The sequence below is a fragment of the Gymnoscopelus braueri genome (genome assembly GCF_963280865.1).
Source record: "Gymnoscopelus braueri genome assembly, chromosome: 13".
In the NCBI taxonomy this organism is placed as follows: Eukaryota; Metazoa; Chordata; class Actinopteri; order Myctophiformes; family Myctophidae; genus Gymnoscopelus; species Gymnoscopelus braueri.
The window spans coordinates 7,484,981-7,508,617 of NC_137615.1; the positions used below are offsets into that span (position 1 = coordinate 7,484,981).

Genomic DNA, 23,637 nt, shown 5'->3' on the forward strand with positions numbered 1-23,637 from the left:
GAAGGAGTCGTCGTCGCAGAGGCTCGTGCCGGCCCGTTGCTGTGCCTGCGTCCTCAGCTCCCTGAGCTCTTTGAGTGACCTCATCAGCGTCGGCTTCTTGACGTCTATCTCGGCGATCTCGTTGACACACGCCAGCACGGCAAACATCTCTTCTTCTTCCCCCTTCAGGCTTCTCCTTCGGTCTTGGTCCCGCTGTTCGGCTGCCATTTTGTCAAAGATTACGTTCCTCTTCCGTTCATCTTGCTCCCGCTGTGTGGCTGCTGTTTTGTCAGGGACTACGTCCCTCTTTCGTTCTTCTTCAGAGACTATGTCCCTCTTTCGTTCTTCTTGCTCCTGCTGTACGGCTGCTATTTTGTCAGAGACTATGTCCCTCTTTTGGTCTTGTTGCTCCCGCAGTGCGGCTACTATTTTGTCCGAGACTATGTCCTTCTTTCGTTCTTGTTGCTCCCGGAGTGCAGCTACTATTTTGTCAGAGAATATCTCCCCCTTTTGTTCTTCTTGCTCCTGCTGTGCGGCTACTATTTTGTCAGAGAATATCTCCCTCTTTCGTTCTTCTTGCTCCCGCAGTGCAGCTACTATTTTGTCGGAGAATATCTCCCCCTTTCGTTCTTGCTCGCGCTGTGTGGCTGCTTTTTTGTCAGAGACGGAGACTATGTCCCTCTTTCGTCCTTGTTGCTCGCGCAGTGCGGCTGCTATTTTATCAGAGACTATGTCCTTGCTTCGGCCTTCTTGCTCGTGCTGTACGGCTGCTGGTTTATCAGAGACTATGTCCCTCTTTCGTCCTTGTTGCTCGCGCAGTGCGGCTCCTATTTTGTCAGAGAATATCTCCCCCTTTCGTTCTTGCTCGCGCTGTGCGGCTGCTTTTTTGTCAGAGACGGAGACTATGTCCCTCCTTCGTTCTTCTTGCTCGCGCAGTGCGGCTGCTTTTTTGTCAGAGACGGAGACTATGTCCCTCTTTCGTTCTTCTTGCTCGCGCTGTGCGGCTGCTTTTTTGTCAGCGACGGAGACTATGTCCCTCTTTCGTTCTTCTTGCTCGCGCAGTGCGGCTGCTATTTTGTCAGAGAATATCTCCCTCGGTCCGTGCGACTCTCTGCCGTTCTCTTCGCCACCCCATGACAGCGTCTTTTCTCGGTGTGAATTGATGGCACGTATCCGTTGCTGCGCTAGATGCTGCTGTTGCTCTCGTATATTCCTCTGCTGTATTCTTTGCTTCAGTTCAGCCTGTGCTTCCCTCCCCTTCATACCTTATAAGTCAACAGGTAAAGCACCGGGTAATGCTCGGACGAGGGCGGTTTGGCCGAAATTTCTTGTATCAGTAACCTTCAATAATCGCCTGTGAGTCCTTCGGTTCTTGAACCGGCCCAAACTCGAGCTATGAATAATATGCGTACGAATATCTCTCTGCGTAGGCTTGGAATGAAGTATACCTGTTAATCATGTATACTGAATAACACTATCTTGTCAAACGGCATCCTTTATATGGGATGGCTAATCCCTTGATGATGTCATCAACACAACGTCAGCAGTTGTTGATAACGTCTGGCATCCCCATAATAACCCCATATTTTAGTTGATTGTGTGGTCTGGTGTTGAAATGTGATCCTAGGATTTATTCGGTATAAAAGGTACCGTCCAATGAGAGTCGGAGGTGGGGGTGGGTCTAACGACAAGCCAATCAGTGAATATCTCCAAAAACAAGCTTGTGCTGTGACGTCCGATGCGATTGGTTTAGGGAAATTCGAATCCCCTCCCCCTTGTCATCGCCTTACACTGCAGCCAATGTCAGACTGAAGCTCCACGCAGCTTCAGTCTGATAACCAGGCTAGAGATACGCGAGACACACTCACACCCATTCCCTGCATTCCTCAAGAACCTCCATATATGGGCATTAAATGGGGGCACAGACAGGCTGACACACAGACAGTCAGAAGGCTGTCAGTCATGGGGTGCAGCCATCAGGACACGAGAAAGCTGTGGGGGGGGAATCGTTTGTACGACAGAAGGTGCAGCTGTTAGTGTGTGTAGGCGCCCCCTAGGGGTTTTGGAGGTGCATTCTATACAGTGTTTGTTCAGAAACGGAGGTCTCCCCCGTCTCGTTCAGCCCTTTAGTAAACGGACAATACATTTTCAGTTGGGGATACCAAATGTACCCAATCAGGGAGAAGAACTCGTACAGGATACATGCAGGATAAACAAGTGAAATTTGAAGTGATGGAAGGAACAAACAAAAAAATGTGCAGACGATATTTGAATTGGAAAACGATGAAATGGAAGCTGGCCATTGGGTAGCCTACTCTCTCCTGAGTGGATGAAATTGGTGACCTACCTGAAGAAAAAAAAACAATTGGTTTACTACAGAGCTGGTGAGACAGGGACACCCCTGTTACTGAACAAACTATTCTATCCTGCAATTATTACTATCAGAATAATAGAGCTTTAGCTTTTTTTCTTTACATTCAGTTTGACTTGGTTTCACAGATACATTTTGTGAAAATAGCCGATCTACAGGCGTTGTGAGCTTGTATATCGGCTACTTTCACAACGCTCGCCTTTTTATTTTACGTAATATTTGAACAATTTGGTAATAAAAAGGTCTTAACCCATTAAGACCTGGAACGCATCTGCGTCACTTTAGATTTCTTTGGCTATTCAAAAATAGCAGATATACAAGCTCATAGCGCGGCACCGAGTGCCGCGCTGTGAGCTTGTAGATCTGCTATTTTTTGAAAAATCTTGAAAAAAAATAAGTTTTCGATTTTTTTCGAAAAACTGTTAGGATTTAGATTTTTTTTAAAGAATCGCCTCAGGTCTTATAAGTCATTAAATTGTAACTTTAGAAATGTGCAGATACCCTATTTACACTTATGCTGTTTGTTTACTGTTGAGTGAGAAAACAATGTTGCACATTAAGCTAATCATCCGGGGACCCGTACAAAATCATTTGGGTCCCGACCCCCCAGTTTTTCGAATCCACTGGACTATAGAGCATCGCAGTTCCCGCCCACTTCCTGGTTTTTCGTGGTGCCGGAAGGAACAACTCAATGCATTTTTCCCATTGACATTTCCAAAAATATTTATATCTATTAATTTAAGCCTCGAATCAAGCCATCATGACATGATATGAATCATGACCATAAAACGTTTGATTCTGTGATTTTTTTTTTTGGAAAACGGCAAAACAAAGGGTATTTATTAAATATAGTATATCATATAATTAAATATAAAATAAAAAAAAATCACAGAAAAAAACGTTTTATGGTCATGATTCATGTCATGTCATGATGGCTTGATTCGAGGCTTAAATTAATAGATATAAATATTTTTGGAAATGTCAATGGGAAAAATGCATTGAGTTGTTCCTTCCGGCACCACGAAAAACCAGGAAGTGGGTGGGAACTTCGATGCTCTATAGGCTTCAAGGGGCCAGTTGCACCACCTCACACTAAGTTCAAACTTAGCCTAGTTATAGCTTAAATGGCTTTTAAAAAAGCCATTTAACCCATTTAGCCAGGAAAGTATCTCTGTCATTTTTAGATTTCTTTGGCTATTCAAAAATAGCAGATATACAAGCTCATAGCGCGGCACTCGGTGCCGCGCTATGAGCTTGTAGATCTGCTATTTCTGGGCGGTGTAGCCGCCCCTATAAGTGGGGTTGGGACACCTCATTAGCTGTATTGTGATTGGCTCATTAGTACACCCCTAGCTGTACTGTGATTGGCTGACTATTGGCTGACTCTATTCAGCACTGTGATTGGCTAGCGAGACACATGATGACATTAATAACCTATAAATAGGATTATGCACTTTTAAAAAAAAATCATTTTTTTTTTAAAGTGAGCTTCCATCACTATGATGACCACTGTGATGACCACACCGCCCACTTCACACTGGGTGTGATTTTTTGTTTTTTAATGTGAAAATGTGTGCAAATCTTTAAATATATATATTTGTAAAAAAATATATATGTTCAAAGATTTGCACACATTTTCACGATTTTTCAAAAAATAGCAGATCTACAAGCTCATAGCGCGGCACTCGGTGCCGCGCTATGAGCTTGTATGTCTGCTATTTTTTGAATAGCCAGAGAAATCTAAAATGACAGAGATGTGTCCCCGGATTGAATGTGTTTAAGCTATAACTAGGCTAAGTTATAGCTAACTTAGCCTAGTTATAGCTACTCTGATCTTGCACTCTGTGAGTCTCTCAGGATGAGAGTGTCTGCTAAAACGCCTGAATTGTCAAATTGAACAGTCTGCTGTAGATGAAGCACTTTTTTACAGCCAATGACAGCAGTCAGCTGAGCAGAGGCTGATGAGAGTGGGAGGTATGACTGCAAAACCGCGGATAGTGGTGGAAAAAAATTGACTCAGTTTGGTTTTCTTTCTTTATTATTATTATTTTTTTTTAACTTCATTTCACTTTAACCCATTGAAGGGATAGTTCATCCAAAAAAAATATGTTTTTCTATCTATCAGTCACCCCATGGAGACTTGAATTCATGGATATTTTTTTTGTTTTTTTTTCGCATTCCTAAATCCTAAGTCAATAATTTGATGACCAGCGGACCGGTAGGCAGCGGTTCCGGTAGGAGACACAAAGAGTCTCCTTTGTGTCTCCTACCCGGGACCCCCAGAAGAGAAGATTTGTGTATTTTTTTTCCAAAATTAGCAGATGTACAAGCTCTCTTGCGCTCTCTCTCTCTCTCTCCCTCCCAGGGGTCTCCCCACCGACCGCCCCATGTGGAGCGATGAGAGTGGCTTCAAAGAGTGTACGAAAAGCAACACACACACTCCCTCCCCTCTGTGGGCCTGGGTAGGCACACACACACACACACACACACACACACACACACACACACACACACACACACACACACACACACACACACACACACACACACACACACACACACACACACACACACACACACACACAGGCGTTCATTTAAGAAAAAAACACAAAAAGTTAGAATATGGAGATAAGAGGTTTCTGCCCGACAACATCGATACACATTGTGATCCGTCATTTGACTGTAGTATGCTCCCGTGTCCTGCAGGTGTCAGAGTGGAGCATAGACTGCAAATTGCCCGGTGGCACAGACAGCGAGGGCTGGCAGTATGCAGCTGACTTCCCCGTGTACGTACTGCAACTCTTCTCTTTTTAGTATAAATAAGTTGTAAACATTCTACTCTATTATAGTTTGTGTAACAATTCTATTTTATTAACCCTTTTAGACCGACATCTGTGACACTTTTAGATTTATTTGGCTAAAATAGCAGATCTACAAGCTCATGAGCTTGTAGATCCGCTATTTCTTTTTAATCTTGAAAATTTGTGCAAATTTTTGAATATTTATATTTTTTCAAACAAACATTTTTAACTCAAATCATTGCTTCTGGGGCAAAAAAAAAATCCTATCAGTATGTTGCTACTATATCAGTGGTGCTCCAACTTTTCCATGTCAAGGACCCCCAAAATGATATGTATTTGGCCGCGGACCCCCATCGCAAAATACGTTGTTCCAGGGACCCCCATGCAGAAGCACAGATTGGAGTACATTTTTTTCGCTTTAAATATTTATATTCAAAGATTTGCACAAAACTTCCACGAAAATTGCAGATCTACAAGCTCATAGCACTCGATATATTTGTATTAAAGATATTGTATTATTTTTGGTTAAAATGTTAAAGCTCTATATATTCTGATCGCTATAGACCAGGGGTCTTCAACCTTTTCAGGCCAGGGACCCCCAAACTGATGGGGAGATGGAGCAGGGACCCCCTACCTCGTAGGGTAGGGGGGGCTACCACATATATTGTATATTTATGTATACAATTGTGTTTTATATTGCCTTCTCCTATACGCACCTGCCCCAGTAGGTGTGAAAAATAAAACATTCTCTACAAAATATGTATAAACATACCATGTTATTGTGTATTGTGCCTCCATTTATCTGTTTGCTATGGATTCATGTTATGTTTAAAGACGATTTGACATTTTGGGGGAAAAAATGTAATTTTTTTTCCATTTTTTTTTCAAACAAAAATATTGTTTAATCAAACAACAATTTTGCGGACCCCCTGCAGTACCTCCGCGGACCCCCTAGGGGTCGCGGACCCCCTGTTGAAGACCTCTGCTATAGACTGTTTGTTCAGTAACAGGGGTCAGACCCCCCAAACACTCTATAGCAGTGATTACTATCAAAATATAGAGCTATTTAGCACTTATTCTAACAAAAATATATCACTTACCTTAAACCTCATGAACCCTATTCTGGGGGTCAAACATTCGGCAAAAAATAGCCCATCTACAAGCTCACGCTACGCGCTGTGAGCTTGTAGATCAGCAATTTTTGGGGCGAAGACATTTTGTGTAGAGGGGAGAAAAGGAGGGGGGCCTAGTATAGACCTCTGGGGGACCCCGGGGCGACAGAGACCCATGTGAGACTTTAATGGGTCTGGTCTGGTGTGTTTTTTTTTTTCCGTAGGACTTTCCACGGCCACAAGACCATGAAGGACTTTGTCAGACGCAGGAGATGGGCTAGGTATGTGCACGTCAATGTACACACACACACACACACACACACACACACACACACACACACACACACACACACACACACACACACACACACACACACACACACACACACACACACACACACACAGGGTTTGAGTTTTTAGACATAAAATTTGCACAAGAGATTATTCAAAAATAGCAGATCTACAAGCTCATAGCGTGGGAGTGCCACGCTATGAGCTTGTAGATCTGCTATTTTTTAATAGCCCCCCAAAAAAATCTAAAATGACACGTGCGACGCGTTCCCGGTTTGAATGGGTTAAAACATGTGACTGACGTCGCCGTTGTTGTACCTCTGTTTACAGGAAGTGCAAGATCACTGTGATTGGTCCGTGGCAGCATGTCCCGCCCATCCGTCTGAGTGACATCTCTGTGATGCCGTGTCTGGCCCAGAGCCGGGCGGAGCACGTCCCCGTCTGGGCGCTCAGCGACAAGGGGGACGTGCTGTGTCGACTGGGGGTCCAACCCCAACACCCTGCGGTGAGGAAACGATGTCATCTCTGTCTGTCAACCACCTGGTCATCTCACTTTATGTCATCTCTGTCTGTCAACCACCTGGTCATCTCACTTTATGTCATCTCTGTCTGTCAACCACCTGGTCATCTCACCTTATGTCATCTCTGTCTGTCAACCACCTGGTCATCTCACTTTATGTCATCTTTGTCTGTCAACCACCTGGTCATCTCACTTTATGTCATCTCTGTATGTCAACCACCTGGTCATCTCACTTTATGTCATCTCTGTCTGTCAACCACCTGGTCATCTCACCTTATGTCATCTCTGTCTGTCAACCACCTGGTCATCTCACTTTATGTCATCTCTGTCTGTCAACCACCTGGTCATCTCACTTTATGTCATCTCTGTCTGTCAACCACCTGGCCATCTCACTTTATGTCATCTCTGTCTGTCAACCACCTGGCCATCTCACTTTATGTCATCTCTGTCTGTCAACCACCTGGCCATCTCACTTTATGTCATCTCTGTCTGTCAACCACCTGGTCATCTCACTTTATGTCATCTCTGTCTGTCAACCACCTGGCCATCTCACTTTATGTCATCTCTGTCTGTCAACCACCTGGTCATCTCACTTTGTCATCTCTGTCTGTCAACCACCTGGTCATCTCACTTTATGTCATCTCTGTATGTCAACCACCTGGTCATCTCACTTTATGTCATCTCTGTATGTCAACCACCTGGTCATCTCACTTTATGTCATCTCTGTCTGTCAACCACCTGGTCATCTCACCTTATGTCATCTCTGTATGTCAACCACCTGGTCATCTCACCTTATGTCATCTCTGTATGTCAACCACCTGGTCATCTCACTTTATGTCATCTCTGTCTGTCAACCACCTGGTCATCTCACCTTATGTCATCTCTGTCTGGTCATCTCACTTTATGTCATCTCTGTTTGTCAACCACCTGGTCATCTCACTTTATGTCATCTCTGTTTGTCAACCACCTGGTCATCTCACTTTATGTCATCTCTGTTTGTCAACCACCTGGCCATCTCACCTTATGCAGAATTTGTTCTCTTTTTTGCCAGACCCAAGGGGTCGGGCTTACATGAGGCTTTGTACCTGTTTCGTCCATACATGGGCATGGTCACTTTGTCCTCCGGCCCCAGCCAAAAAAAGTCTGTCCCCCTTTCGTCCATACATGGGCATAGACACAGGCTGACACGTCATGTGAAGTCCGGTGACGTAGTGCTCTGATCTTATAAAGTACTTATTCTGGGTCTGGCAGAACCAGGTCTCCTGGTCTTGTTTAGTTTACTGTCGTACTGTACTGCTTCGCGGCCCTCACATCTAGGCCCGATCCGAGGTTGGTCCAGACAGCACTGGCCTAGTCACTCTGCACACACGTCATGCAAAGTCCGGCCCCTCTGGCCTCTCCTCTCCTCTCATCCCCTCTCCTCCCTCCCCGCTTTGCTTTGCGGCCCTAACCTCTAGTCCCAACCTCCCAACCTCGGTCATGTGATAAAGAGGTCAGACTTCCTGTATCTGGTTGCTATGGCAACCTGCCAGATCAGGCTGAGGGTCTGATGGCAAATCAGAGAATCAATCAAGCCAAGAGTCTGATCACTGATCGAGGTGGGGTAAGATGCCTAAATCATAGCCATAGCTCTGATCAGCAGTCTGTGGCGGGTCTTGGAGGCAAATGGAGTGATCCTGTGCTTGCGAATCCCGGACGAACTTTCGGAGCTTTTATCAATTATAGTAGTAAGATGTGTATTTTGTTAGTTACAAAATAATACGTAATATCACTTACCCCACCTTTAATGTTGGTGTGTGTGTGTGTGTGTGTGTGTGTGTGTGTGTGTGTGTGTGTGCGTGTGTGTGTGTGTGATGTCACAGGGTACCTCCTGGCTCCACGTGGGCACAGACCAGCCCTTCAAGTCCATCTCCATCGGCGGTGCCAACCAGGTGTGGGCCATCGCCCGGGACGGAGCCGTGTTCTACAGAGGGTCCGTGTCCCCCCAAAACCCTGCAGGTACGCACTGTATCTGTCCCCCCAAAAAACCTGCAGGTTAGTATCTGTCCCCTCAAAACCCTGCAGGTAGGCCTACGTACTGTATCTGTCCCCAAAACCATACAGGTTAGTATCTGTCCCCCCAAAACCATACAGGTTAGTATCTGTCCCCCCAAAACCATACAGGTTAGTATCTGTCCCCCCCAAAACCATACAGGTTAGTATCTGTCCCCCCAAAACCATACAGGTTAGTATCTGTCCCCCCAAAGCCATACAGGTTAGTATCTGTCCCCCCAAAAACCATACAGGTTAGTATCTGTCCCCCCAAAGCCATAAAGGTTAGTATCTGTCCCCCCAAAAACCATACAGGTTAGTATCTGTCCCCCCAAAACCATACAGGTTAGTATCTGTCCCCCCAAAACCATACAGGTTAGTATCTGTCCCCCCAAAACTATACACGTCAGTATCTGTCCCCCCAAAAACCATACAGGTTAGTATCTGTCCCCCCAAAACTATACACGTCAGTATCTGTCCCCCCAAAAACCATACAGGTTAGTATCTGTCCCCCCAAAGCCATACAGGTTAGTATCTGTCCCCCCAAAACCATACAGGTTAGTATCTGTCCCCCCAAAACCATACAGGTTAGTATCTGTCCCCCCAAAGCCATACAGGTTAGTATCTGTCCCCCCAAAACCATACAGGTTAGTATCTGTCCCCCCAAAACCATACAGGTTAGTATCTGTCCCCCCAAAGCCATACAGGTTAGTATCTGTCCCCCCAAAACCATACAAGTTATTATCTGTCCCCCCAAAACCATACAGGTTAGTATCTGTCCCCCCAAAACCATACAGGTTAGTATCTGTCCCCCCAAAACCATACAGGTTAGTATCTGTCCCCCCAAAACTATACACGTCAGTATCTGTCCCCCCAAAAACCATACAATTCAATTCAATTCAATTCAAAGGGCTTTATTGGCATGAGAAAACATACGTTTACATTGCCAAAGCAGAAAGCATAATACAACAATACAGCAATACAATCAAAACAAAAAATATGTACATTTGAAAGTCAGAATCTTCGATAGGTCAATTTCTATGTACCAAGATCACTGGGTGCAGGTATAGTGCCGGAATATACACAATGATTAGTCTTTAGGGTGGTTGTGTTCCGTTTGATATCCTTTTCCTATCACAGCAACTCACAAATCTTGCTGCTGTGTTTGCACATTGTTGTACTTCGCCCAGCAGGTATGGGAGTTTTTTGTCATTGGTCATGTTTTCAAAATCTCCGTGTGTGGTTGTAATCTGTGGGAAGTATGTGTCTCTGATGTCTTGGTACAATGGACAGACGGTTAGGAAGTGTAGCTCGGTTTCCACTTCATTTTGTGTGCAGTGGGTGCATAGTCTGTCTTCTCTCGGGATACAGGTCTGCCTGTGACGACCTTTCTCGATCGCAAGACTGTGCTCACTGAGTCTGTACCTAGTTAAGATTTTTCTTTGTTTTGGGTCAGTCACGGTGCTCAGGTATTCTGCCACTGCGTATTCTCTGTTTAGGGCCAGATAGCATTCTAGTTTACTCTGCTTTTGTGTTGCTTCTTTCCAGTGTGTCAGGTAGTTTTCCTTTTGCTGTTTTATAATTTGGTTTAGTCCAATGGGTTTTCTATCTCGTGGCTCTGTTTGTGTCCGGAGTTCCAGGGCCAGCTGGCTGAGGGGGCATCTCTCTAGGGTTTCGCTGTGTGTGAGTGCCTTGTTATGGAGTGCATCTAGGTCACTTTCTTTTAGGTGGTTGTAGAACTTAAGTGCTCTCTTTTTTATTTTGATAATTAGTGGGTATCGTCCTAATTCTGCCCTGCATGCATTATTTGGTGTTTTTCGCTGGGTACGGAGAATGGATTTGCAGAATTCTGTGTGTAGGGTCTCGGTTTGGTGTTTATCCCATTTTTCAAGGTCATGGTTTGCTAGTGGTCCCCAGATCTCACAACCATAGAGGGAAATTGGTTCTATCACAGAGTCCAGTATTTTAAGCCAGGTTTTAATTGGGATGTCTATTTTGATGTTTCTTTTGATAGCATAGAATGCCCTTCTTGCCTTGTCTCTCAGGTCCTTTACAGCTTGGTTGTAGTTCCCTGTGCTGCTGATGTTTAGGCCAAGGTAGGTATAGTTTTTTGTTTGTTCTAGTGGGATTGTATTTAGGAAAAATTGATGGTTTTGGCGGCTGGATCTTTTTTGAAATATCATGATTTTAGTCTTAGTTAGGTTCACTGTCAGGGCCCATGTCTGGGAGAATTTGTGTAGGAGATCAAGTTGCTGCTGTAGTCCTTCCTTGGTTGGAGACAGCAGCAGCAGGTCATCTGCAAAAAGTAAGCATTTGATTTCTGTGTTTGCCAAGGGGATGCCTGGAGCTGTGGACTGTTCTAACGTTTTTGCTAATTCGTTGATATATATGTTGAAGAGTGTTGGACTCAGGCTGCATCCCTGTCTAACTCCTCGGCTTTGGGGGAAAAAGTCTGTGTGCTTTTCGCCTATTTTAACTGCACATTTGTTGTTAGTGTACATTGATTTTATGATGTCATAGGTTTTCCCCCCAATGCCACTCTCCAACAGTTTGTACATCAGACCCTCATGCCAAATTGAATCGAATGCTTTTTTGAAGTCGACAAAGCAGGAGAATAATTTGCTTTTGTTTTTGTTTAATTGGTTGTCAATTAGGGTGTTTAGAGTGTAAATGTGGTCTGTTGTGCGATATTTTGGTAGAAAGCCAATTTGTGATTTGCTCAGGACATTGCTTTCTGTGAGGAAGTTTAGAATTCTGTGGTTGAGGATCATGCAGAGGATCTTTCCGAGGTTGCTGTTTACACAGATCCCGCGGTAGTTATTTGGGTCATATTTGTCTCCACTTTTGTGGAGTGGCGTTATCAGCCCTTGATTCCATGTGCTGGGAAAGATCCCAGAGCTGAGCACGATATTTAGGAGTTTTAGTATGGCTATTTGGAATTTGAGGTCGGTGAATTTTATCATTTCATTTAGAATACCGTCTGCCCCGCAGGCCTTCTTGGTTTTAAGTGTTTTTATTTTGTCTTGTAGTTCTTTTAGGTTGATTTGGGAATCTAGTGGATTATGGTAGTCTTTTATGGCTGACTCTAGGTTTTGTAGTTTATCTTTTATTTGTTTTTGCTCTTTGTTCTTCTCGATTGGGCCAAAGAGGCTAGAAAAATGGTTCACCCATATATCTCCATTTTGGATGGGTAGTTCGTCCTGTTTTAGCTTATTAAGTCTGTTCCAGTTTTCCCAGAAGCTGTTTGTCTGTATGGAATCCTCGATATCTTGCAGTTGGTTTCTAACATGTTGATCTCTTTTTTCTCTTACTGTTTTCTTGTATTGTTTCAGTGTTTCCCCATATTGGAGACGTGTGTTGTGGTTGTCTGGGTCTCTGTGTTTTTGGTTTGATAGTTTCCTTAATTTTTTCCTGAGATTATTGCAGTCGTTATCGTACCATTTGTCATTCTCAACATTTTTTCTGGCTTTCCTGTTTGATACTTTTAGGTTTGCTAGTGAGGCTGTTAGTTCAAATATATGATTGAGGCCTTCTACTGCCCTGTTTACACTTTCACTGTTTTTTTCAAAGGTTTTTTCTAGGAACTGATCCAGTTGTGATTGGACTTGTTTTTGCCTAATAGCATTTTGGAAAGCTTCTGCGCTGTGTTCATTCCATTTGTAACGTTTTCTTATAGTATGTAGTTTGTTTGGCGTTTGTTCTTTGTGTCTGTGTGTTGATCTGTTTAGATAGGCTGTGGTTCTGTTGTGGTCTGACAGGGGTGTTTGCGGGCTGACTGTGAAAGCTCTGAGCGATGCCAGGTTTATGTCCGTGATAAAGTAATCTACCGTGCTGTTTCCCAGGGATGAGCTGTATGTATATCTACCGAAGGAGTCCCCTCGGAGTCTACCGTTAACGATGTACAGACCCAGTGAGCGACAGAGCTGTAGCAGTTGTGACCCATGTTTGTTTGTTGTTTTGTCGTGATTGTATCTCGGGGGACATGTTGGGGAGCTGACCATACAGGTTAGTATCTGTCCCCCCAAAGCCATACAGGTCAGTATGTCTGTATGCTCTACAAGCCAATGGTGGTGAATGGCAGTCAGATTGATTTGAAATACTTCCCATTGTTATTAGACCGCTCCTTGTTTGTGTTTGTTTAACCCATTTAGACCTGAGGCCGATTCTAAAAACACCTTCTAAATCTTTTCTGAAAAACTTCAAATATCTATTAAAAATTTACAAAAAACGTATGTTGCTATATACTGCACATAGTAACGGGAACCCCAGAAGGGGTTCCCGTCCTGAAAGGTATAGTTACAAAAAGGGGTTCCCGCCCAAAATGGGTTAAGAGGTGAAGTGGTGTGTATGTTTATTAAAGTGGGCCGTTTCTTCAGTCGCTGTTGTTAGTCATGGCTGCCAGTTCCCACCTGATGTCATGTGTGAGTCCAGACTGCTCCAGACCGTACTGGATAACTGCCAGCTTGCATAAGGTCTTCAGACTAGGACTTAAGTCTAAGATATGCAGGCCAATGGGAGATACCCCTCCCACCTTTGCGTTGCTTCCTCCAAGGAGGATGACACGATCTCCCACCATGCAACAGCACAAACTAATACTATACGTTGGACACAGGCCTTTTCCCTTGGGCTCAACTTTCTTCCAGAAGGTCTCTGGATTGAATTTCCACACATCATTGACGTTTTGGTTCCAGTTGGAGCTACCAAAAATGTACAGCTCTCCATTGTAGGCAAAGACTGAAGACCACCGGCGTCCTTCTGGAATAAACTGAGTAGAAGGCGTGCTCAGCCAGCAGTTGGTCTCTGTGTCAAACACTCTGATGTTATTGTCGAGCTGTTCCTGGTCCCCTCTGCCCCCAAATACAAACATCTTTGTCCCCATGATGGTGGTAGAGTGACGGCATGAAGGAGATGGCAGAGTTCCTCTGGCGTTAATTAAAGACCAGACCATCGTGTTGGTGTCCAATGCGTAGATGTCATTAAGGTGCGCTGTCAGCCTGGTGGATCCTCCATAGATGTACATGACCTTCCCAAAGACACAGGCTGAGTGGTGGCACCTCGCCTCTGGAACAGACCCAGAGACCTGGGGCTTGAACCATCTGTGGGTGTCGACATCAAAGGCATAGAGCAGGTTGCAGTATCCCGTTGTATACTTCCTCCTTCCCCAGAAGTAGACGATGTCTTCTATGAGCACAGAGGAACCCCAGCACGTGGAGGGACCCTCAAGGTGATATTCTCCCTCTCCCAGTTGTCACTGGGGGCGACTTCATCCAGCGTAAGGACACTGTGTTGAATACATGAACCTCATGATATATGTCTCTAAAACAGTAGAGCTTCTGTCCGACTGTCACAGCAGTTTCACATGCTCTTGCTTTCAGACGCACGGTCCAGCGAATCATTTCCCACAAAAGCACAACAACCGACTAAAAGTTATCAGTCAAATCCTTGACGAGTGCTATTGTGCACACTACCACTCATATACTGTACATAGGTTCAGCTGCACAAACGTACAGAAAGTTTGGCCAATCGGCAAAGCCGAGGTGTTGGGTTTTCCAATCGAGAAACCCGATAACTGTGGATCTCCCGAATATTATGGAAAATAAATCACTAGGGACAGGCTCTGTGAATTCCTCACACCACACAGCAGATAGTGTGTTCAGCCGTGTTGGCAGCTATTCTCCAGGTGGAGGTTTCAGTCAGGCTACAGGCGTTTACACGTTGATGAATGGGGGTTTATTTATTTTACTATTCATTTTAAAGGACATGGTCGTGATGTCATCGTTGCGATGTTGCGTGATGATGTCATTACGTGTAACCTAGCGTGTCATTATAGGTGGACATTTTCAAAAGGTAAAGTCTTCAAAAATGTTTTTAAAATTTTCTAAAATGAACTAAACAAAACAAAAAGAACTAGAAAGGTGTGCTGCTCGCATTTAGAGTAGGATAACAATGAATGTAGTGCAGTGCTGGAGCTTATGTGCTGCTCTGTTGTCCTCCATGATGTGTTGTGTTGTATTGTAGGTGAATGCTGGTACCACATCCCCTCTCCGGCCAAGCAGACGCTCAGACAGCTCTCTGTGGGAAGGACCTCCGTGTTCGCTGTGGATGAGAACGGTGAGTATTAAAACTCTTGTTCATGTTGGGAGCTAGCCGTACAGTGATTAGGCCTGTCGCAATTATTTGAGATAATCGCGACTCTTTTTGCGATTGTTAATCGTTTCCTTGTTGAACATTTTCACACATTTTCCATTAAAAAAGCAGAAATAGCTGATCTACAAGCTTACATGTATAAAATTATTAAAGATGTCAATAATGTCTTTGTATATTTCAGTTATTTCTCATATCTGCTCTGTGCAATTTTTGATTTTGAAGCGTAAAAAGCTTATTATGTTCCAATGTTAAATGCCAAACACACAATTAAATTGTTAATGGCAATTATTTGAGGGACAATTAATTGTCAACTTAAATGTGTAATTGTGACTCAGCCCTAGCAGTGATTCTCAACCTTTTTAATGTCAAGGACCCCCAGTTTGATATGCATTAGGCCATGGGCACGGACCCCCATTTGATACTTAAACAAATAAATAGTTGGCACTCCAATCTACACTGTAAAATCCTCAGTGTTTATCTAACTCTGATAGTGTGCCCGTAAGGGTCCATTTGCACACTCTCAAAGTTACAGACCTGTAAGGGTCAGAATCAACGTTAGTGTCACATCACAGGTTTACAGGTGTAAAACATTGGGTGAAATTAGCTTGGTTCCCAACTATCATCAATTTAGTTGTTGAGAACCGCTGTGTTAGGGGTTAACTTGAACACTATAGCGTCCCTATTCTGGGGTGAACATTCAACGAAAATAGCAGATCTACAAGCTCACAACACGGCACGTTGTGCGCTTGTAGACCGGCTATTATCGGACTGGCGACTGGGGAAGTATAAATTGTTTAAGCGGTTGAGTGTCTTGCTCAAAGGACACTTCGACACTAATCCAGTGGGGAGCTGGGGATCGAACCGGTCGATCCCCAGCGATTCCCATCCGGCCCGCTGTACCTCCTGAGCCACTGCAGCCTCCGACCGCCCCACTGCACACACAATGTACCTCTGGAGCATTGTGGAGCATGTTTCTGCACAGTCTTTAATGAAGTGCACATACCTCTCCCTCTCTGTCTCCCCCTGTAGGCAACCTGTGGTACAGGCAGGGTCTGACCCCCAGCTACCCCCAGGGTTCAGCGTGGGAGCTGATCTCCAACAACGTCACCAAGGTCTCCGTGGGAGCCCTGGACCAGGTCTGTTGTCTCGTCACCAAAAAAAGCTCACAACACGTCTACATTAGCCTGGGAACCAGACGAATCTGCGAGTGCAAAAAAAAAAGTTGCACTCTGCGATTTGGGTCTGGCACCGCTCCATAGAGAATCCATTTCCTGCTCCAGAAGACGCGGGTGACCAATCAGGGCCCAGTATTCGAATATGGGAGACTGTAATTGGTAGTTGGTTGTATAGGTCTAACCAATTGCGTCGAGGGCCATTGTTTTGATCCCGCCCCTTGGGGAAAAAAAACGTCCTCGTGGAAGCACCAGACTCATATCCACTCAGTGATCTAGTCTGGCTACGCGAGGCTACGTCTAAATAGACAACAAGTTAAAATAGGGTTAATGTATGTTTTGTAATAATAATTCAAATCTACAAAGTAACGAGTAACTAAAGTTTTCAAATAAGAGTAAAAGTACAATATTTTGCAATACAATATTTGCCTCTGAGATGTAGTGGAGTAGAAAATTGTACAGTACTTGAGTAAATGTACTTAGTTACATTCCACCACTGGTTGCAGGTATTCTGATTGGCTCGGTGCCGTCATGTGTTGCAGGTATGGATCATAGCCGACAGCGTCCCGGGTTACCCCTCTGAGACGCCAGGAGCTGTCTGTCACAGGCTGGGGGTGGGGCCTATGCAACCCAAGGGCCAATCCTGGGACTACGGCCTCGGGGTGAGTGTGACATCATCACAGCTCTTTCACATGAAGCAATGGTTCTCAAGTATCAACCTTTTCTGGATCAGGGTCTACACGTGAAAAGCTCAAAAGCATTTGCGGCCCACCCATCTGACCACTTAACTCATGACTGACTTTTTTTTCCAAAGGCCCAGACTGCCAAAGACGACTTTTTCGTTTTCAGTTGTTTTCCACCAGGTGGCGCTGTTCTCGAACACACGAGTGACCATTGTCATCCTCAAGTCACACAGATCCAGGAGATCACGTGATCGAAAGATCTCCACTACCATTATCTCTTTAACTGCCAGAGTAAACAGTGTAATAGTGTCACCCCACTGCCAGCCAAAACGAGCGATTTTACTGTACCTTTGAAAAATCATGGACTATTATGCGTGACCGCCGTCCTCACGTAGATCGCCTCATTACACATACAAACGCGCAAAATTCCGCTCGCGGTAATCCGTCGCATAGCTGTGGCCAGTTGAATGTGGCTTGTTTTTGCCTTAAAGCAAGAGGAACGGAGATATAGCCATTTTCCCACAGGAAATAAACAGGAAGTAAACAAGCCGTTTCCGTTTACAATGACGTCAGATCTGGGTCTGTCGTCATCTGGCAGTGAAAGCATCATTCATAAGGTAGCGAACAGCGCCATCTGGTGGAAAACACGCGCGCCTTGGCAGAATCTGACGAGAAATCTCGTCAGTGGCAGGCAAAGAGTTAACTTCCTGCTTAGCGTATTTGGGGAAACGGCTGTATCTTTTTTTTATTATTTTTTCCCTGCATTTTTGACGAGGCATGCTATATTCAACGGCCTGTAACAAGTGAACGGGGGGTCGTGATGACTTTTTTCCCCTCGCGGAAGCACAGTGAAACCCTCCGTGTTTAGCAACCGTCGGGGGATCGATCATATTGGATTATAAATATTCTGTGACTAGTTGAAAAGTTAAGGAAAACCAAAACGCTGTCAGTGGGCGATTCATTTATGTATTTAATCTGGCAGTGAGTTAAACGGCATAGTATTGGGTGAAACAGATTAGTAGTACCTGCTGATGTAATCACGCATTACTTTTAAGTTTGACACATTCTGACCACAGATATGATCTAAAAGTGTAAAACACCATTTTTGTTGTTTTGGGGGTTTTCAGCTGGTCTTGAAGATCATTTTAATGGGTATATTTTATAAATACAGTATATTATCTGGGAGCTTTGAATTCTGACTGTTCACCCATTATTGACAATGAACCTACTGATTATTACGTATTTGTTTGTTTGTTTCCACAGGGTGGGTGGGAGCACATCAGCGTGAGGGGGAACTCCATAGACCGCCCTCCGTTCCCACTTCCTGTCTCCGCCCCCGCCGCCAGTCCCCGCCCCCCCAGGCCGACCGAGGCACAAGCGAACGGGAACGCCGTGGGTGTTGTGTGACCCCGCCCAGGGGGGGGGGGGGGGGGCGTGGCTTTGGCGTCAGGTGGGGTTGGGGGCGTGGCTTTGACGCCCACGCATGCCCAACCCAACTTCCTCGCAGCCCTCCTCGTGCCTGGCTCCACACTGTCTACACCACTGGTTCTCAACGTGTGGTCCCCGGGGACCCCCAGGCTGTCCTTGGGGGGGGGGGGGGGTCCCAGGCGGTCCCCAGCTAAATGACTGATAGTTATTAGGAACCAAATGGACCCTTATAGGCCTGTAACTCAGAGAGTGTACACATGGATTTTACGGTTTTGATTGAGGTCCAACAGATTTTTTTAAAAATGGTAGCAAATGGGGGTCTATGGACTAATGCATATCGTTGCTGTCGGGCAGAAACCTCTTATCTCCGTATTCTAACTTTTTCAGTTTTTTTCCCCCCGTAAATTAAAGCCCTACTGGATCATACTACAGCGTCACACAAAAGCTGCAAGCAAAGCGACGCGTTTCGAGCTTGTAGATCTGCTACTTTTGCTACTTTTAAATTTGAATCTTGAAAAGTAACAGTTTTGGACATACTATGAGGTTTCCACCCGACAGAGACGATATCAAACCTGGGGGTCCTTGAAATAAAATTTAAAAAGGGTTGAGAATCATTGGTCTATATCTCCTCAGACCAGACCCTCCCCAACCTTCATGTCATTCTGTTTTGGCAGATTCGTGCTCCATAGATGGATGAATGTTACAGTTGTGTTTGTCCCCCCCCCCCCCCCCCCCCCCCATAAAACATGCAGCAATGATTTGATTTGATTTACTTAAAAACAGGGCTAACGGGAACATTGTAGCCTGCAGATGACGTTTGGTGCGATTTGGTAAAAAAAAAAAAAAAGATTGAAGCACATTTGCTCTCATCGGGTGATCCATGAGATGGATTGATTGATTGGTTAATTGATTGATTGATGTTTTTATTGACAAAAATGCATACATACATGACCATATATTATTTGTACATATCTAAAACACAGATCTAGCAAATAGATTTTATAATATCAAGATCATCTTTAGAGGAGGCGGATAATTCATTATATTCATTATACTGAGGTGTCGGCTCACTGAAAATAGTCGATCTACAAGCTCACAGTGCGTTGTGATGCGACACGTTGTGAGTAGAGATGACCAGTTTCTCCTTCCCGATACCGATAACTTGCATATCAGTCGATACCGAGTACCGTCCCGATACCAGTGCGTCATTTAAAAATAATCTAGGACAGTGGTGGGGTCAAAGTAGGGTCCAGGTAGTGTTGATTTCGTCGACTAAAACGAAAAATGTTGGTCGACTACCTTTTTTCACTGACGAAAACTAAATAAAAACTAAGCTATGAGGACTAAGACTAAATATATTGACAATTTCGTCAACAAATAAAAACTAGACTAAAATGTTAGGGAGGGACGAGTGGAGAAGAGATCCAGTAGAACTAAAAGACACGTCATTGTATGCTTGGTTGCGCTCGGGTGTTACGCTCTGAAAATAGCCGATCTATAAGTTCACAACGCGTCGCGCTGCGACGCGTTGTGAACTTGTAGATCGGCTATTTTCAGCATGCAACCAAGTGTAAAATCTGCCATTACGACACCATCAAAGCACCACCAAAATACATTTTAGTCGACTACTGTAAATCAACTGTAGATTTAGTCGACTATTAATCTTATGATATTTAGTCGACTAAAACTAGACTAAAACAAAATGGAATTTTATTCAAAAGACTATGACTAAAACCACATCAAAATTTGCTGTCAAAATCAACACTGGGTCCAGGGACCATCTGGGTTCCTTGAGGGGGTTCCATGTGTACACTCTCAGAGTTATGGCGGTCCTGGCAATTAAATAGTTTGAGAACCACGGATCTATAGGAATAAATCAAAATTCCATTAATAATTGTGCAGCTACAAGTTAGTAATGTAAATAGTACAGTGTATAAGACAGTCGCGCAACATCAAATGAAACATTCAAAATATTACTGTAAATGTGATAAATTATGTAGTATTGGAATGGCATAGATACTCGCTGACACCGATACCAGCATTTTAGGCAGTATCGGCAGCTTTTCCGATACCGATATTGGTATCGAAACAACTGTAGTTGTGAGCTTATAGATCAGCTATTTTCCCCTAATGACGCCCACCGTATGACAGAGGCTAGTTGGACACCAGTCCGGTTTACCTACTGTCATCAGTCATCACATGCTCTCTCTCATTGGCTGATCATTTAGCCCACATGCTCTCTCATTGGCTGATCATTTTGCCCACATCTGTCTCATTGGCTGATCATTTTGCCCACATCTGTCTCATTGGCTGATCATTTTGCCCACATCTGTCTCATTGGCTGATCATTTTGCCCACATCTGTCTCATTGGCTGATCATTTAGCTCACATCTGTCTGATTGGCTGATCAATTAGCTCACATGGTGTTAATTATAGTAGCGTATTTTTATTTTGTTTGTTTTTTTGCTTTATTTGCTTCCGTCTCATTTCATTTGCCTGATTGACCTCCATTTGCATGTGATTTATTTTGAACGTATTTATAGTGTGTTCGTTCATTTATTTGCGTTATGTTTTGTTTCTCCATAATGTTTTGGCCTGTTACGTGTTTTTAAATGAGGCATTTTTCTTTCAGCTTATGTTTTATTACTTTATAATAACTAATTTATGCGTTTCCAGAACGGACTTCCAGCAAAGGGACCGGCGATATTTAGTTTTTTTCCACACCATTTAAAAAAAGGAATACACTACTTTTATATTACAAATGACAGCATTGGAATAACCTGAAAACATTTTTGATTCCCAGGATATTATTATTCAGCAGATAATACCTAATATTCTATTGTTTCCTCCTGCAATATGAAGTGTTTTTTCTCCTCTCAGTATTAATGTGTTGATCTGCAGAGCGTGGAAACTGTACAGCAGTGTTGAATGTTTCCATCATTTGACGTCCTCCTGATGAGGACACTGAACTGTGAAATAAAACTCTGAACCAACGTTTACAGTCTGTTCACTTTCCTTTGCCTTAAGTATTTAGGCATTTAAGCGGACGCTCTTTATCCAGAGCAACTCACAGTCAGTGGTGGAAAAAGTACTCAAAAGTTTTACTTAAGTAAAAGTATAAATACTGCACTGTAGAAATACTTTGTTACAAGTGAAGTCTGGGTAATCAAAATGTACTTAAGTAAAATATTCTCATATAGCCAAAGTTTAAATTGGGCTGAAGTGGTTAATGTATATTTGTAACAATAATAATCTACAAAGTAACTAGTAACTAAAGTTTTCAATTAATTGTAGTGGAGTAAAATAATATTTGCCTCTGAGATGTAGTGGAGTAGAAGTAAAAGTACTGCAAATTGGAAATACTCTGGTAAAGTAAAAATACCTCAACATTGTATTTACACCACTGCTTACAGTGATACGAGGTAATACATCAAATGCATAGAAATAGTCATCTAGGATCATAGATAAACCAAGAACCGATCATCTGTATAATATCTAAAAATAAATAATCTGTGCATTGAAACTATACAATAGGATGCCAGGTCTACAAATGAACCATGCTAGTCTACATAACATGCTACCTAAATAAAATGTTAGCCTTTGCGTAAGCTTGCAAGTTCGTCAAGGCTAGGGCAAGTGCTATGGCCTAAACCCTTAACCCAGTGGCTCTCAACCTTTTTACATCAAGTACCACCTCAGACAATATGTGGCCCTCCAAGTACCACCATTATGACTGATGTTAAAATGCAGTAGCGTACACGTACACCCACCCTATCCCATCCTATTCAGCTATGCACAGTATAATATAATATATCATAATATAATAAGAATAATATATTTTTCACAGTTGTCAGCCAAAGTCATGCTGTACAAAATGGTAACAATAAATCTGGCACTTTAACTCTTACAGAGACACACACACACACACACACACACACACACACACACACACACACACACACACACACACACACACACACACACACACACACACACACACTCTTTTTAATGGTAGCTTTGTAGATTTTGTAGCAGCTACAAATGCCAGGTGTCGCTTTGCATCTTCATATCGCTGGCTTCCATTGAAATTGAATGGCAACTTTGTAACTACCAGTGTTGATGCAAAAGTATGTCCAGGACACACTGACAAACAAATATGCTGTGATTCTCTAATACATGTACGTAGATATTAACGCCTGCGTGAATCGGTGTTGTTCCACAATGGTTTGTGTTATGTGTGACATCGGAATAGAGCTCTGGTCAACTTATATAAGAAGATGCACACATCCAGGAACAGGGATCTAGACATCTATTGGGAGGTATATGAAGAGTGGCTGAGAGAGACATATACAAATACAGCGAGGAGCTCGGAGACACAGAGACAGAGACAGAGAGAGTGAGAGGGAGACAGAGAGAGAATGTTGTGCTGGACGTTGCCCATGAAAAGACGTCCTGTGCGTCCGGAAAGAAGCCTTCTCGAGCCACTTTCTTGTGCTGCTGAACCAGCAGGGGACAAGGTGTATTACTTCGGAGGGTACTATAACAACACATCCTACACCATGGATCAGATTGATGTGAGCGTCTTCAACACAGTGACTTTACGCTGGATGAAGTTTCCCCCAGTGACACCTAGAAGAGGAGGAAGACGTCCTCTTGAGGTTCCCTCCATGCGCTGGGGCCACACAGCTGTGCTGATAGAATCTATCATCTACATCTGGGGGGGTGTAGTGAATTGTAAGAGAACACAGTATGCCGGACATTCCTTGACTACCGTCACAGGGGACTACTGGGACAACGTTCTTTATGCATTTGATGTCGACACCCACAGATGGTTAAAGCCCAAGATTTCTGGGTTTGCTCCTGCAACGAGGGCCGGCCACTCAGCCTGTGTCTTGGCGAAGGTCATGTATGTTTATGGAGGATACAACAAGCCGACTGGATTAACTAATAACATCTACAAGTTGGACACCTGTACAATGGTCTGGTCTTTAATTAACACCAGAGGCACCCGGCCACCTGCTTCAGATTTTCACTCTGCCACCATCATCGGGACAAAGATGTTTGTAGTTGGGGGTTTTGGGGGACAGGGGGAATACTACAAC

The 23,637-nt window shown here is 43.8% G+C and overlaps 1 pseudogene across 1 annotated transcript in view; it reads left to right on the forward strand.

The window, feature by feature from the left end:
• The window catches only part of LOC308099375 (tectonin beta-propeller repeat-containing protein 1-like), a 46,449-nt pseudogene extending 27,935 nt beyond the window's left edge, over positions 1–18,514 (forward strand). The window contains exons 19-27 of the transcript XR_013935142.1: positions 4,716–4,812; positions 5,057–5,136; positions 6,488–6,544; positions 6,885–7,059; positions 8,937–9,072; positions 15,124–15,216; positions 16,282–16,388; positions 16,967–17,086; positions 18,371–18,514. The product of XR_013935142.1 is annotated as a tectonin beta-propeller repeat-containing protein 1-like (transcript). The remainder of the gene's footprint in view (positions 1–4,715; positions 4,813–5,056; positions 5,137–6,487; positions 6,545–6,884; positions 7,060–8,936; positions 9,073–15,123; positions 15,217–16,281; positions 16,389–16,966; positions 17,087–18,370) is intronic.
• Positions 18,515–23,637: the final 5,123 nt, after the last annotated feature.